This window comes from Gossypium raimondii, chromosome 7, assembly GCF_025698545.1.
Source record: "Gossypium raimondii isolate GPD5lz chromosome 7, ASM2569854v1, whole genome shotgun sequence".
NCBI classification, from domain to species: domain Eukaryota; kingdom Viridiplantae; phylum Streptophyta; class Magnoliopsida; order Malvales; family Malvaceae; genus Gossypium; species Gossypium raimondii.
Window position 1 is genome coordinate 13,595,166 of NC_068571.1, and position 13,701 is coordinate 13,608,866.

Sequence of the window (13,701 nt, forward strand, 5' to 3'; positions counted from 1 at the left end):
GGGTAAGTTCTACTTCCTTCCTTCGCACTGGTATTTTTTCCCATATGCCACATTCAGTCCTCTTAAACTCTTAGTACCGTAAAGATACGTAAAATTCCTGAACTATCAAGACCACAGTGGGGTCTTTTGGGATCACATAGAAGCATTCCCATATGTTGTATTAGGCCAAGCGCCAAATTTCTTGACACAGTGCCATCGATGGTTCAAATCACCGTTCTTGAATAAATGTCTCCTTGAATCTCTAAAAAATATTTTTCCATATTTGTATTTGGGAATTAGAGGGATTTGGAACCGCTGATGATTCTGGTTCATTAGTTCTTCTAACTTTTCTTGGTGGCATATTCAATATAATTTATGCTTAGAAGCTAATGAAATATCAAGTAATGTATCCAATACAACAATAAAAAGAAATTTAGAACCCCTAACCTTGAGTGGAGATGTGTTGGATTACTCGTAGAGATGTCGTATCGTGAATGGTTTGTCTTGGTTCCTACAATTATCAAGAATGAGTTGGTTTTAGTTGTGAAAAGGGGATTTTAGGGTTTAAGGATTTGAAGTTTTTGAAAGGGTTGAAGAGGGTTTTAAAGTTTAAAGGAGGTTGATGATATGTTTTAGGGTTGAAATAAGGGTTATATTCATGTTAAAATAGATTAAAACATGGTTTACGCCATAGGGTAGTGCAATCGGATCGGGTTAACCCTGCAAAAAATTGAAACAATGTCACAACATAGGGGTTCCATGTTGCGACACCCTCGGCAGTCTATTGATGTCATGACGTCGGGTTTTGATGTCGCGACACACTCTGAATTTTTGGAACCCTGGGTAGTTTTTCTTATGTGTTATGACTCAGAGGTACTGTGTGTTGACACTGAAAGGGTTTTATCGATTCCTTTGATTCTAGACACGATGTTGTGACACGAGGGTGCCGTGTTGCAACATCGACTCTGTTCTAGCCTAATGTGTCTTAGGTTCTATAAAACAAACTGTTAATATCAATTAAAGTCTAAACTAAGTAGGTTAATCAAAAATACAATATTATACATAAAATTAACATTTAATTTAAAATTATCATGTCTTGCTATCGGATTCATCCGTCAACTTAGTCAATGTTTCTGGGGGCACTTCATTGGTTCTATCAGTGTTTGTCCAGCATCCATCATAGCTTTCCACCTTTCTTTGCTTACCCTGCTCTTGAAACTTGTTCTTCTCACCTACTCTAATCACAGAGAGCACTCTCTCTAGCTTAGGGTAGTTATACTTTTGGTTAGATATTTCATAACAATGTTTTTCTAACTTTTCCCTATCTCCCTTGATGTGAATCAGCCCGAGTTAATCTAGCCGTTTCACAAAGTTTGACCGATCATCGATGAGGAGACAAGTCAAAAAGGTGTAAATTTGTTTAAGGTTTGTGGAAGCTTACAAAGTGATTTTTGAAATAGATGGAATGTTTAGAAAGATGTAGGTTCAGTTTAATAAAAGAAAACAAAGGATAGATAATTTGGGCTAATTGGTGGGGATGGGAAATGACCTTAATGGAAGAAAGATTCAACACTATATCGTAGTGTCACCTCGTTTCTTATGTCGTTAAGGTGGATTTGCGGAATGGTGGATTGGTGAACGCCACACCGATTTACAGTGATAAGTTTGAAAACAAGTCAGAAGACGCCACAAGCACGCTAGATAAGTCAACGAATCTTGTACAAAATTTGAGAGGAGACAAACTCACTCAAGAAAAAAATGTTCATAAATCAAATTGGCAAAAATTCCCTTTACAATCAAACTAAAAAACTATTTATAGCCTAAGTACTAGCTAGCCGAATGGTCATCTACATGGCTAAGAAAATTGAGCTAGAATGAGCTAGAATATTCCAGAACTAAAACATTAAATTGCTGTAGATAAATTCAGTTGAATGGAGTCCAAGGGGCAGCTTCTAGGTTAAGCAAATGAACTTGGAAAACTTGAATGCTGCATGGCAGTGGCTAGGTTTGACCAATGAGCTTAAATGAGGTCAATCAATGTGCAATTATTGAGAAAAAATTACCAGCATTAAAGGAGGTCTTGAACAACCATTTGGAGTGTGAATGTCCAGTTTTGAATGGTCTTCATAGTGTGAACATTGTAGAACCGAATGGACATGGTGTGAATAGCAAGTGTGAAAAGAATGGTGCTTATTTGGGGAGAGGATCGGCCAAGCCTTGGGAAGCCAATGGTCAGCTCATTTAGGCTCCCAATTCAACTAAATTAATGAGCTGGTGAGTTGAGCTGAAATGTCCAACGAATGAGCAGCCATGGAACTTTAACACATCCTTTAATTCATTCTCAGGAAGCTGAATAAGCAGCAGCCACATTAATGGCATTTTAGGCGCACAAACAACCCTTGTAATGTGTTCATGGGAAATGGAGCTTGAGGAACTGAATTCAAGCTGAAATTGGCTTGCGTTCAGGTGCGTAAAATCCTTGAATTTCTAGCCCGAGCAAGTTTCAAAGTCATTTCGCACGGTCTCATAAATTCCTTGCTCGAATCGAAATAGTCCTCAACCGTGCTCGTATCATCCCCCTTCTTCAGAACGACTTGTCTTCAAGTCAAGCTGTTGGTTCACTCAATCATAGCTCCTCTTACAGGGCCTTTTTTGGACGAATGGAGTGAATGGCAAATGTCTCATCTGAAATTTATTCCCATGAGTTAGCTTGAAGCAATGCAAACAAATTTGCAGTCTGAGCATAATCTTAACAAGACAAAAATAATGCATGGGAATGAACAGATGCAAATCACCATGTGTACAATTAGGCTAACAAATTAATTTCCTTGCCGATGCCTCTTTAAATGTTCGATACAAATATGGACATGTTTTAAGGCATTCAAACATCTCAATTTGTTTTCGCAAGTCATGATCAAAATGCTAGTTATGTGTCAAAAGATGTACGTACGCATCACAAACAAGTACTTGAAAAGATTCACATGATTCATGAATTAGCTTGGTTGGACATTGTAATTTCCGTTTAATCATATGGTCGCCAAAAAAATCACGATGATCAAAAACAAGAATCTTTTTATCAACAACCAAAATAGATAGATCGTCAATAAACAAGATAGGACAGTCAAGCAAGTCGCGATCTAAGTGATTTACAAGAACCAAATCAACAACACGATTTCGTCACCACCCGAAGAGAACAAGGATGTTTCAAAAAGTTCAGGGGTCTTACCTTTAAAAGTAGGAAAACAAAGATCGGTTTTACCTTGTTCGATTAAAACACACCTTCGCTCCTCGGGGGTATAGTGTAGTCGAAGGTTCGTGGTTGAGTTATCCTTTGTCAAATGGAACAGAAACTTCATCTACAACCACAGAAATTGTTTGAGGAATGAATTCATATTGAAAACAAATTTTTCAAATGTCGTTACCTTATTCAAAAACTAGGTATCAATCAGATAGAAATTATTCGCACGAAATTTAAGATGCTTGATTTTTTCACAAATTGAACCAAAACAAATTACCGGTTTAAACATGTGAGTTTGATTAATTATGCCGAAATGTAGCAAAGGTTTCATTAAGTCAAACACGCTAAACCAATAGGATTCTTGCATCCATAGAAACAAACGTTCAAAACTCTGTATTTCCTTCAAACTAGATTTGCAAAAACTCGAGGATTTCAAACAAGGTAGTAAATGGTTCACATAATCACCACAATTAATTAAATTGAGTTGTTTATATGAAAATTCATTGTAAAGTAGAATCGAGTTTCGCATTTGCCGATTAAACACGACTTCACCTTTAAACTTGTCAACGCAGAGATTTGTTTTGGAAAAGCTCGTCTCACCCCCATTTGAGATTTCAACAATAATCGAAGAAGGAAAGTCAACCATTTTTTGGCACGGAGCTTTTACAAATATGAATTCATCGACATTATGTTTACCGATATTCAAAGAAGATAGTGGAAATTCAAGTGCTAGGTGTTCCTTACCTATCTTACATTCGGGCTCGTATGGTTCGATTTCATCTTCATCCATACCTTTTTCGGTCATGCGAAAACGTCACCTGTCAGGAAGGTATTGAAGTCAAAAATTTTCTTTCGATTTTTCAGAAACCTGAAGGGAAAAAAACGAGGAAAACTAATATGATGGTTAATGGAAATATCCTCACTTGTTCTTGCTTGTCTTTTTCGTTCATTTCTTTTTCTAACTCGTTTTTTGTTCTTTCTTCAATTTCTTTTTTCCATTTTCTCCTTTTCACTTCCTTTGTCAATCTCAATTTCTTTTTCAATTTTCTCTTTTTCGTTTTCTTTTTCTCTCACTTCTCTTTTTCTTTTCTCATTTTCATTCTCTTTTTTCTTTTTCTTTTTCACTTGCCTTTTCTTTTTCTTCTTTTTCGATTTTATTACAACTTGAGGATGAAACAACATAATCGAAAAGATAAGGGTTTTGCTCAAAAAGGAAGAAAGTATTCTTATAGGTATCTTGATCTAGTCTTCGTGAACAATTCTCTGGAAGGAACTTCTTTGAGGCATACAAAGAATAACTTGTACTTTTTCGTTCATCACCTCGAAAGATTTTCGACTCGAAGTTTTCTTCTCTTGGTCTCGAACACCTTGTTGAATAGGAGTCTTTTGTACGTTTTAAGGCTTTTCGTTCTCTTGAATGATCTCACTCTCTCTTTCCTTTTACCGCTCTTCTCACTCTCGTGATTTCGTATTTTGTCTCGTATAAACCTATTGCGACTTTGGGGTCGGCTTCAAAATGAATTACAAGGGATAACGTTGGGTGTAGGGTAGGCTGAACAAAGAAAGAAAATGGTTAAGTGTGGCTTTAGGGTAGAGGCGATGGTAGAAATGTTTTTGATGATCGGGAGACAGAAATAGAAGGGGATAAGTACAAAACTTGCAAAACTTTCACTATTAATATTTTTTTATACTCGTATTTTTTCTAAATTTTCGTAATTCCTTTTCTTTTCAATTACAATATGCTGAAATACAAAGCAAATAAATACAACTTTTTTTGAATTTCAATTTTTTTATGAACCTACTCCGGGCTTAACACGAACATCGACGCTCCTCATTTTCTAGCTCTGATACCAAATGATGCGAATCGGCCCGGGTTAATCGAGTCGTTTCACAAATTTTGCTCGATCGTCGACGAGGAGAAGTTCTAGTAGACAAAAAGGTGTAAATTTGTTTAAGGTTTGCGGAAGCTTACAAAGTGATTCTTGAAATAAATGGAAGGCTTAGAAAGATGTAGTTTTGGTTTAATAAAAGAAAACAAATGATAGATGATTTGGGATAATTGGTGGGGATGGGAAATAAACTTAACAGAAGAAAGTTTCAACACTATATCGTAGTGTCACCCCATTTCTTATGACGTTAAAGTGGATTTGTAGATTGGTGGATTGGTGAATGCCACACCGGTTTACGGTGATAAGTTTGGAAACAAGTCAAAAAATGCCACTAGCACGCTAGATAAGTCAACGAGACTTGTACGAATTTTGAGAGGAGACAAACTCACTCAAGAACACAATGTTCATAAATCTAATTGGCAAAAAGTCCCTTTACAAACAAATTAAACAACTATTTATAGCGTAAGTACTAGCTAGTTGAATGGTCATCTACATGGCTAATCAAATTGAGATAGAATGAGCTAGAAAATTCCAGAATTAAAACATTAAATCGCTGTAGCTAAATTCAGCTGTATGGAGACCAAGGGGCAGCTTCTAGATTAAGAAAATGAACTTGGAAAACTTGAATGGTGCATGGCAACAGTTAGGTTTGACCAATGACCTTAAATGAGCCAATCAATGTGCAATTAGTGCTGAAAAAATTACCAGCATTAATGGAGGTCTTGAATAGCCATTTGGAGTGTGAATGGCCAGTTTTGAATGGTCTTCATAGTGTGAGCATTGCAGAACTGAATGGACATGGTGTGAATAGAAAGTGTGAAAAGAATGGTGCTGCTTTGGGGAGAGGATCGACCAAGCCTTAGGAAGCCAATGGTCAGCTCATTTAGGCTCCCAATTCAACTAAATTAATGAACTGGTGAGTTGAGCTGAAATGTCCAACGAATGAGCAGCCATGGAACTTTAACACATCCCTTAATTCATTCTCGGGAAGCCAAATAAGCAACAGCCACATTGATGGCATTTTAGGCGCATGAACAACCCTTGTAATGTGTTCATGGGAAATCGGCTGGACTCCTTTAATACATGTGCTCTCCACGAAAATAATGCTGTCCCATGCATGAAAAGAAGGAAAACAGCAGTTCCTTTAATGCCAGCAGCTTCTTTGCTATTAAGCTTGCAGATTTAGTTGAGTTAATTGGATGCATGAACCTTGTTAATGGTTCTCCAAATTTGGCTACACCTAATAAACACAAAGAACCATATTAAATTAAACTAATTTTAGCTGGACATAATTAAAACATAAATTAGGCACATTAATTAACACTTAGACAAATTTAATTAAGTTAAGAAACAATTAATTCGGCTAGGACAAAGCATATTAAAAACATGTAATAATATAAACATATTTATAAGCTGTAGGAAATATTTAATTTATTCAAATATTAAAGTAATGCGCTGAAAGTAATTAAATGAGCTCAAACAAGCTGAATTAAGCTCATGTGAGTTGAATTAAACTCATGTGAGATGAACCGAGCTAAATGGAGCTTGAGGAGCTGAATTCAAGCTGAAATCAGCTTGGGTTTATGGTGCGTAAAATCCTTGAATTTCTAGCCCGAGCAAGTTTCAAAGTCATTTCGCACGGTCTCGTAAATTCCTTGCTCGAATTGAAATAGTCCTCAACCGTGCTCGTTTCATCCCCCACCTATTGGTGAGCACATTTAAAAGTTTTTGTTTCACCATTGATCTTCATTGTTAATTCATTTTTCTTTAGGTCAATGGTGGACATTGATGTAGTAGCTAGAAAGGGTTTACTCAACAGAAAGGGTATTTCACAATCCTCTTCAAAAACTAATATTAAAAAGTCTACCAGGATGATAAAGCTCCTCAGTTTAACCAACACATATCTTCAAGTACTCCTTTAGGTTGTACTGAAGACCTATCAACTAATTGTAGTGTAATTTGTGTGTTCTTTAACTCCCCTAACATTAGTTTTTCATAAACGAAGAAAGGCATTAAATTAGTATTGGCTCTTAAATCGCATGGGGTCTTACTGAAATGGATATCCCCAATCTCAATTGGTATTATAAAACTCCCCGAGTCTTTTAGTTTTTGGGGTATCTGCTTAGATATAATTACACTACAATAGACGCTTGCATTAACGTGCTCTCTTGTTTTTATTTTCCTCTGCCTACACATGATTTCTTTCAGGTATTTAGTGTACTTAGGGACTTTTTCAATCAAATCAATTAGAGGCGAGTTAACATTAAGGGATTTAAATAAGTTAAGAAAAGTTAAAAATCCATCCTCATCCCGTCTTTGTTTTTCCTCCAACTTTGAAGGGATGGTGCCCTCATCAATGTAGATTCCTCTATAGACTTATCTTTTGGCTCGACTACCAGCTTGCTACCTCTTTGGGTTCTGGTTCAACATCAAATTCTTGAGACTCTTCTTGAAGATCTTCTGAATCTTCTTGATTTTCCTCATGAGTTGGTTTTTCTGGGCTACTCAGTACTTTACTCGAATGGAGCACTATTCCATTCACATGTTCCTTTTCCCTCTTCGAGGATTATTTTCTATGTTACTCAGGATTCTTGTCCCAATTTACCTATTAATGTCTCTCATCATGCTCATCAATTGGCTCATTTGATCGTCGAGCTTCGTCAATGTTTTTGTCGTACTAGTACACTCATACTGTACCTATTTCACTCCTGTCCTCATTGACTACATCTCTTCCTCAATCTTATCCAAGCGTTGACCACATATAGTATGGTTAGTTGGGTTGGCCCTTTCTTGAGGCTTCTGTAAATAAGGAGGTTGATAATTAGCATTTTTAACTTGGTTAGAATTATTACTTACTCCTTGGTTTCCTCCCTATCTTAGGTTCGAATGGTCTCTCCATCCAAGATGGTAACTATTTGAATAAGGGTTTCCACCCCTATTCCTAACATAGTACACATCCTCAATTAGATTGTTGATATAATGGAAAAGAGTTTTATCTCCTCCATAAATAGATGACACACTAGTTAAGGACATTATATAGTTAAGTTTCTCTATAGTTTATTAGTATATGTTTTCCTCTTGGATAGCTTTTACTGTAGATGGTTTTTGGCTGTGTGTATAGTACTAAATTGACCATTGGCAGGAATCCATCGCCATATTTTCTATCAACTCATACACATCATTATATGTTGTATTCATTAGGGTTCCTCCTACAACTACATCTAGTCCTAAACGTGTGTGTGCATCCAACCCATTGTAGAACGTTTACAGTCTTAGCCACTTGAGTAATCCATGATGTGGGCATCTTTGGATCATCACTTAAAAGTGTTCCCAAGCTTTGTGAAAATTTTCTCCTTCTAGTTGTTTAAATGTTGTAATCTCTCTCCTCAGTTGGACCATTTTTCTTATAGGGGAGAACTTTTAGAAGAATTTTCCTGCGATTTCATCCCATGTCGTAATAGATCCTGGTACCTACAACTCTAACCAAGAGAAAGCGTTATCAATTATGGAGAAGAGGAGAATCTGAAGAAGAATAGCTCATCGGTGACCACGTTATATTTAAAAGTATCACAAAGCTGAAGGAACCGCTTTAGATTCTGATTTGGGTTCTCTGTCATTGTACCTCTGAATTGCAAATTGTTTTGGACCATCTGCATCATTGTTGGTTTCATCTTGAAATTGTTAGTCATGATGGCTGGCCTTGTTATACTTTCTTGGACCATCTCTAGACTTGGTAGCGCGTAGTCCCTCAGGGTTCTTTCATTGCGTGCCATAGGTAGATTTATGGGTAGTTGTGGTAGTTTTGGTATGTCTTCTAGGTTATTAAAGTTAATTTCGTTAAACAACGAGTTGTCTCGCGATGGTAATTTGCCTACAGCAGGTGGTTAGTTCTGCATCTGCTGTTTATGTTGTTTCTATCGATTATTCCTACTAATTATTCTTTTCAGATCTGTGGCTGGCTCTATAGACGTTCCCCTACTACGAGTCACACTCAAACAAAAAAGAAAAAAATAAATGTTAGTCAAAATTGAAAAAAATAAAATCGTATCTATAATTTAAGATTTTCTTAATTATTCTAATAAATGCATAAATTAAAATTAATTTAGTGACGTTGCCTCCCTGGCAATGGTGCCAACAACTTGGCCGCCTCCAAACGTACCAACGTCCAGAGTAAGAATCCTGCAAAAAAGATATGAAATAAGAAGTATTCGCAAGTATATGGGTTAGGTTGTAATATAGTTATAACAAAGTAGGTAAGTACTCCGGGGATCATACCCAATGAAGGCAAGTACTAAATTAACCCTAATATAAACATAAATAGATCTAATTAATACTTTAAATAATTTATTTTACAAATAAACATAAACAAAGATTTTTGGGATTTTTATAACAATAAAGAATATAACATAAAGAAAAAGACTTTAGGAAACTAATTATATAAATTGAATCAAATCTAAAATGCCTCTGGCTCGTAAGTATTTCTTGTATAGGATCGATGTCGTGACACCCTAGTGCTTGTGTTGCGACATCAAAGGTAGTATGCTCAGCTTTAGGGTGATTTCAATGGTGTGTCGGACATTCCTTGGATGTGTCGTGATACCGAAGGCATTCTCGATATTCTTGTACTATGCTCCCTATGTTGCAACATCAAACTCTTATTGTTGCAACACAACGACAAATATTGAGTTTGTACACCCTCTGATGGTTTCCTTCACACTTACTAAGTATATTAGCTAACCCTTATGACTCATTCGACCTCTAAGGTCAATAAAAGACTCAAATCACACTTTTTATTGGATGTAAATGAAACTATGAAAACTTAGTTAAAACATAATAAAAGTGATTGTATTCAAGATCTTCAAGTGCGAAAACTAGTTTAATTTACTACAGCAAATTACGGCAGATCACATTGCAATAGTAATTAAAAAGAGTACATTAGTAAAGTTGGTCGAATATGAGGCTAGAATAACAAATCTATTGAGTCAGTGTGTTAAAAATAGTAATTTGTGTATCATGTTTTAGCTTAAATACGAGGATGTAAATCAATTATTGGTATTCGATGAATTTTATGTTATTCTAGGAGTAGATTGATTATCTGAGCTTGATGTAGTGGTTATTTGTAAACAGAACTAGATTGTTCTGAGATGTCAGATTAGTGAAACGGGTAATGTTAAATTTGTCAAAGCGTACTGTATAATTAACATTATATCTGCGATATCGGCCTAAGATCTAATAAAAAAAGATATATGGCTTAACTGGACATCTTGAAACTTTGAGTATTAAGAACAACGATAGAATAAAGAACAACGATAGAATAAGAACCTTCAATTAGTGAAATTCATTTATGTGTTTTCTAAAGAATTTCCGAGCTTATCATCTGAGAGAAATGTTTAACTGTGATATTGAAATGGCATCAAGAATTGCTCTAATTTCAATTGCACCATACATAATGGTATCGAATCAATTGAAAGAACTAAAAGGTTAACTATGAGAACTATTAGACTGGAACTTGCTTGACTGGGTGTAACATGTTGAAATGCTCTTGTGTTATTGTAAAAAAAAAAGGAATCCAGAGTTTGTGTACAGTAAACTCGAAATTTTATAGGGTTTTTCTATATATTTTTACCACCTTTTTACTTAATTATTGTCTTTATCTTGAGTAATTATTATTGAAATAGGTGAAAATTACTTAATTAGTAATTTTGGACATGAATTTGGAAAGTATGTGAAATTTTGCTTAATTACATGATTTTCACGCATATTTTATTTGAATTCATGTTAGTTTATTAATGTAAGTATTTTTCACTATGCAGGAGATCTATTAGAGACATGATTTAAATAAATAAAAGATGACCATGCAAAAATTATCCATGTAGATGGCAAGACCATGCAATTTTGGGCATGGAGTGGACTACTTGACCCAGTAAAGAAACTGATGAATGATGGACATATCTGCTAAGTTATTGAACTAAAAAAATCATCCAACAAAGGGAATTAAAATCCCAATTTCGGCAATAGAAGATGGCTGCCCAAAATATGTTTTGGAATATTTAATGGAAGGTCCCTGTAGTAGGAAAATAATTAGAATTCAACCCAACAACTTCCATGTTGAAATTGTCCAGTACATAGTTATTTTAACTTGAAATTCAAATTCGAATTGAGAAGACTTGGTCATCCCTTTTCCTTGAAGCATGGCCGGCCACATGAGAGAGGGAAGGAAGGGAGTTTAAACCTATTTTTAGTAAATTCAAACCCTTACCTTCACCTACAAATACCTCGCCATCCCTCATCCCTCATCACTCAACATCTCTCTCTCACTTACATTAGTTTTCTCTTAATTTATTTTCTCGTTTTCCCTTGCTTAGCCGTCCATCCCCTCTCCAATATTTAGCCTCAAAAGCTTTGTGAACAGCACTCCTTAGCCGGCTACCCCATAAACCCTTAGCAAAAGAAGCTTCAATTAGAATAGAAGAGCGCTTCAGTCAGAGTAGATCTGAAAGGCTTGTGAACTGAGTCTACTCTTTCCTCTTGTCATTATTTTAAATATGTTTGCTTTGAGTTTTATGTTTTTGACATCAACTATGAAGTTTTAATTCCTATCTGCTAGGATGAATATATTAATTTAATGAGATTTATATAATTTATGTTAACCTATTTTGTACCTTAGTCGATTATTCTTTCAATTAATATCATGATGCATTTCATTCATACGTGATTGGGTGCACTCAGCTTAGCTGAGCAATCCTAAATAGACGACGACTAGTAGACGCATAATTGAAAAGTACAATTCTTAACTTAGGTCATTAAAATTGACTAATTTAAGGTTCATAATATCTTTAGTTAGCTCTATTATCTTGCATGGTTTTTAGATTTATGTAATTAAATTGTAGCAAATGTAAATGTCCTTATGATGTTACATAAATGCTAGGAAATCATTAGTCTAATATGATCAGTAACATGAATATTTAACTAAGTAAAAGATCAAAGAGGGCTTAATTTGGTTTCCAAACCCATAAGAGATCGATTTGCCATGGAAATAATTCATAACATGTTAGCATGATGAAAGTAAGTTGACTTCTTTAATATAATTATCCTAGCCCATTTAATGTTGATTGGTTTTGTTGCTCAAACTTTCATTTCATACATTTAGGTAAATTGCATCTAGATTAGTTTTGCATTAGGGATCACTCCTACATTTAATTAATCTAATCATTAGTATCCAAATTTATTGAGTTTTTTACATAAAATTGTTAATTATAATTTTGCAATTAATTGTTTAAGCTTATATAGTTCATGTGGAGACAATAAATCATTTTTAGTTACTTAGTACTTGAACGACTACGTACAATTGCGTAAACACATTACAATTCATTACAAGTTTTGGCACCGTTGTCAGGGACTGTTGCCTTAATCATTTTCTTTTTGAAATTATTTTTACAATTTGGTTCTTATTTTTATTTCTTTATTTATTTTAACTCTACTAATTTATTCTTTATTTTTTATTTTTTGTGATTTATTTATCACGTGTTCTATGAGAATAGATCGAGTCAATGATCTATTACCTGTGGACCCTAAAATTAAGCGAACTTTTAGAAAAAAAAAAGACGCAAGGGATCTACTCAAAGGCAAGCTAAGATGGACCTTGGAAATCAAAACGATGGACAAGGTAATGAAGTCAATCAAGTGCACAACCCAATCCTTATTGTTGATGATAAGGATCGTGCCATCAGATAATACGTTGTGCTACTCTTCAACCTAATCAAGTGCACAACCCAATCCTCACCATTTCCAATTGGAGACATTTTATAACAGTCTCAATGCACATACAAGATTAGTGGTGGATGCTTCTGTGAATGGTGTGATTCTGTCTAAGTCTTATAACGAGGGTTATGAGATCATTGAAAGGATCGCAAGTAATAACTACCAATGGTCGATGAATTGAGCAATTTCAGGAAGACGAATAGTCGGAGTGTGTGAAGTGGACGCACTGACCTCACTCGCTACTCAAGTATCTTCTATTTCCTCTGTGTTAAAATAGTTTACCACTAATGGTTTGAATAATTTTGTAGCTCAATCACCAAGTTAGTATGAGGTAGTTTATTGCGTATACTGTGGGGATGGACATTCTTTCAAGAATTGCCCTTCAAATTCGAAATCAGTTTGTTACGTAAGGAACCGGTATTAAAATAGAAGTGGACAAGAATCGTAGTCCAATTTCTACAATTCATCATGGCAGAATCATCTGAACTTTTCCTTGAGTAACCAAGGAAATGGATTGAGCAACAATCAGATGCAGCATAGACCCAACCAAACCTTAGGGTTTAATCAACAAGCCTGAAAACTACCCCAAACTAAATCATCAAATAGTTTGGAGGACTTGTTGAAGGCGTACATGGAGAAAAATGACACCTTGGTCCAAAGTCAAATAGCAACATTTAAAAATCTAGAGAACCAGATGGGTCATTTAGCTACCATGCTTCATAGTAGACCACAAGAAGCCTTGCCGAGCGACACAAAAAATCTGAGAAATTTAGGTAAGGCACACTGCAAAGTGGTAGAGGTACGAAATGGTAAGACTTTGGAGCCTAAGAAGGT

General features: G+C 35.3%; 1 non-coding gene across 1 annotated transcript; it reads left to right on the forward strand.

Moving 5' to 3' along the window:
• Positions 1-8,392: 8,392 nt before the first annotated feature.
• On the forward strand, positions 8,393-8,499 carry LOC128042701 (small nucleolar RNA R71). Its single transcript, XR_008198214.1, has one exon. It is a non-coding gene; the product is annotated as a small nucleolar RNA R71 (small nucleolar RNA).
• The last annotated feature ends 5,202 nt before the right edge of the window (positions 8,500-13,701 follow it).